A 3,794-nucleotide genomic window follows, 5' to 3' on the forward strand; every position below is an offset into this window, starting at 1 on the left:
CCTGTGGGTCAAACCAGGACTCGATTCTGGAGTCTCATGCCTTCTATCGGGTTCCTAAGGTCTGTGCTTACAGACAATCCTTTTAAACATGGTGGCCGCTTCCCCTGTGTCTTTAAAAATAACCTTTTAAAAGAGCATTTTAATGGATTTTGCTTTTCAGACACAGCAAATTTGTCTTTTGGAGAGTAGAGAAAATTAAACCAGATAAATCCCACAGTGGTCTGGGAAGCTCTCATGAAAAGGAAGAGATGCTTCAGGCAGGGTGAGGGCACTGACCAGGATGAGGGCACTGACCATGGTGGGGGGGGTGGGGCACTGACCACGGCGGGGGGACACTGACCACGGTGGGGGATGAGGCATTGACCACGGTGGGGGGTGGGGCACTGATCACGGTGGGGGGTGGGGCACTGACCACAGCGGGGTTGGGGCACTGACCACGGCAGGGGTGAGGCACTGACCACGGCGGGGGTGGGGCACTGACCACAGTGGGGGGACACTGACCATGGTGGGGGGTGGGGCACTGACCACAGCGGGGTTGGGGCACTGACCACGGTGGGGGGGCAGCATCATGGGCAAAGGCAGTGTTTACAGGATACTAAAGGCTTGTTATTCTCACACCCCCACCTGGGGCTGCTCCATCCATTCCCAGAAAACAGGCACCTCCAGGCTGTGCCCCTCTGAGGGGCAGGGGCAATGTCACCCTCAGACTGAGGGTCCCAGCGCACTCCCACCCCTGCCAGAGACGGTGCCACCCCAGAGGTCCCTGGGTCTCCCCTGGGGGTCACTGGCCCCCGCAGGGCCCCCATGTCTCCCACGGCACTCTGCCCCCCTCCAGGGCCAGGGGGCTTCAGGGCCATTTCTGGGGTGTCCCCTGTCACCACAGAAGAATCCAGGCCAGTGGTTCTCAAGTTTTCTTTCCAAACAATAGGACTGGACATGCAGTCTTCACAGAGGGCCCGAGGCCATGGCGTGGCGACGGACAGAGCTCCTCTGGGGTCCGGGGGCTCACCTGCGGCCTCGCACCCCCACGCCCAGGAGGTGCTTCCCAAAAATCTCCAAGGGACTCAGCCAGGGCCACACCCAGGTCTGGAATCCAGCTGGGGACAGGCTCCCCGTCCCCAGGCCCCAGCTGCCCCCTCAGCTAGCTGCTGGCACGGGGAGGAGGCTGGGCCCCCAGTCTCACCCCTCCCCCTTCCACTCGGCAGCACTTTGCGGTCAAACCGCAGACGCAGGCCCACAGGGCACGCCCCTGCCCCTGCCCCTGCCCCCGCCCCCTGGACCGGCCCAGCACCCCCTCCTATGGCCGGATTCATCCTTACACCAAGTTAGAGCCCAAACACCACCTCTGCCGAGCAGCCCTCTCTGGAAGCTTCCGGATCCTTCCGTGCTCCCTCCCCCGCAGCAAGGGCAAAGACCAGAGACCAGGGATGCTCACCTTTGCAGACGAAGCACTTGATGTGGAAGTACTTGTTCTGGACCCTTAGCACCTCCCCCTTGCACACATTCCCGCAGGTGTTACACAGGATCGCGGTGCTGGGCGGCTTCTCCAGGGTGCTGTGGGCGGCCTGGGGCTCCGACACTGCCAGGGAGGGAACAAGGAGCCACGTTAAAGGTGGGACACACGCCAGGCCCAGCGGAGCGAAGCAGCAGCGGCATGAAGCCTTGGGAGCCCCCGCCCCAGCTCAAGCCCCATAGGGTGTCAGGGGACAGACACGTCTTCTTTCCTGGGGACCAGAGGGGACTGGATAATGTGAGAGGCCATCTGGTCAACCCCCAGTGAGGGGGGGCTCCTCTCTATGGCAGCCCCACCCAGTGGGCCATCTGTCCCCCAACGAGGTGGGCATCCCAGCAGTGGTGAGAGATCACAACCCCTCCCAACGGGCGGCCTATTCTCTTGCTGCCTTGACCTGGCAGGTCCTTGGCCGGCAGGGCCTCCGAAGCAAGGTCCCCCACCATGAGTTTGGCAGCCCTTCTGCAGCCAGGAGACCCGGAGTCCTCTCTTCTGCAAGTACAATAACCATGGTCCTCCTTTGAGCTTGCTTCAAATTCCCTCTGCGTCCTGGGGCCATTGACCTGAATATTGTTGCTGACCTCCTTAAAGCCAGCCATGGCCTGGGATGTTTATGGAAGCACTGGGAACCCACCGAGGGCCAGGTCAGGGCGGACAGTGAAAAGGCCCGGCCGTGGGGCTCTTGGGGTCTGGGCAGGGTCATACGCTCCTCATCCACGTCCTCCAAAAGCACCTACGGAGGCCAGAACGCAGGATGCTGTGACCCACAGCGGGTCTGCCCCTTTGAGGTCTAGCCGGGCAGTGGAGACACCCCCATGGCGGAGCTGGGGCTGGGGGAGGCCCAGGGGCTGGGGACCAGCCGGGTCGCTTGAAGCACAAGGAGGAGCTGGTTGGATGGTGGAGTTGGAGGCTGGCGCGGAGGCCTGCTGGGCAGAGAGCATGGCCCAGGCAGGCACCCGAACAGGCTGAAGCCTTCCGACTCAGGACCGACCGGAGAAAGCCAAACCCGCTGCCTCACCAGCCATGTGGGACGCCCCCTTCCAGCCTCCCCAGGCCCCCAGTCCCTGTTGGGCTCACCCAAGAGCCCCCTTTCCTCCTCTGGGAAGCTCCCCCTCTGCTCTGCCTGCCTCTGGGTCTCTGCCAAGTGCGGGTGGCCAACCCCCGGCTCCAGCCAGCGCTGGGTACACAGCTTTGCTTTTCTCGTGGGGCGGGGAGTGTCTTTTCTCATTTCCACATCTTCTAATGCCACCCTCCTTTTTTGGTCTGGGGTCCCCTGCCTGATGCTGAGATAAGGACGGGCTGCAGGTGTGTATCTGGGACCAGCAGGTGGCAGGAAGGAGTGAGGGGGACCTGAGGCAGGAAGTCTGCAGGTGCAGGTGAGTGTCCACCTGGCTGTAGCTGAAACCCCAGGTGGGCCCGGGGTGTGGACTGGCCGAGGAAGCACCTGCCACGCTTTGTTGGGGGGGGTCAAGCTATTTGTACTTACACACACACACACCCCATTTACACAATTGTCTAACACTAGCTTTGAGCAAGCACCAGACCTCAAGGTCTCCTCAGTCCTGTCGTAAACATGAAGGAGGTCCCTCCAGACAGAAGAGGACATTTCTCCACCCGATTTCCCACCTGTCCCCCACCCCCAGCACCCCGCGTCCCAGCAGCCCCTGATCTGCCAGAGCCGGGCTCCTCTCTGCTGCAGTCCCTGCCCGGGGTGCAGAGTTTGAGAGCAGGTGGCACAAAGTGGGGGCTGGGCCATGCTGGGGACAGCGAGCTGTCCGAGGAGGAGGCTGTGAACACCCCAAGGGTATCAGGGTTCCAGCTGCCTGGGAACGAGAAGGTGCAGGAAAGGAGGTGAGCAGCTTGAAAAGTAATTCGGTGTCACTCCGGGTACCCCAGACCTAGAGTCAACGCCTGCCTCGCGTTTCCAGAGGAGTCAGGATCCAAACAGCAGACTGGAGGGTGCAGAGCTGGGCGGGGGGCCCCGTGAGCTCTGTCTGCCCTCCTACGGCCATGGTGACATTCCCTACCCCAGGTTAAATGCCAACAGCAGGTTTGCCCTTCGCTTCTTTTTCCTGTAGAAAAAGTGCAGAAATTGCCTTATCTATTACTTAATAAAATTGGTGGAAGGCGGCATTTCCCTGGGCTTGAATTTAAGACTCCCCTGGCGGAATGAGCCACTGGAATCCAGGTTTAAAACCTGTGAACAGCCCGGGGCCCGGCGGGCTCCTGAGTCACCCTGTCCACCTCTGAGGCTCGGTGGAGATTGTCGGGGGTGGGGGGTGGG

Source organism: Leptonychotes weddellii, chromosome 2 (genome assembly GCF_054177405.1).
Source record: "Leptonychotes weddellii isolate Sample4059 chromosome 2, ASM5417740v2, whole genome shotgun sequence".
Taxonomy (NCBI): Eukaryota; Metazoa; Chordata; class Mammalia; order Carnivora; family Phocidae; genus Leptonychotes; species Leptonychotes weddellii.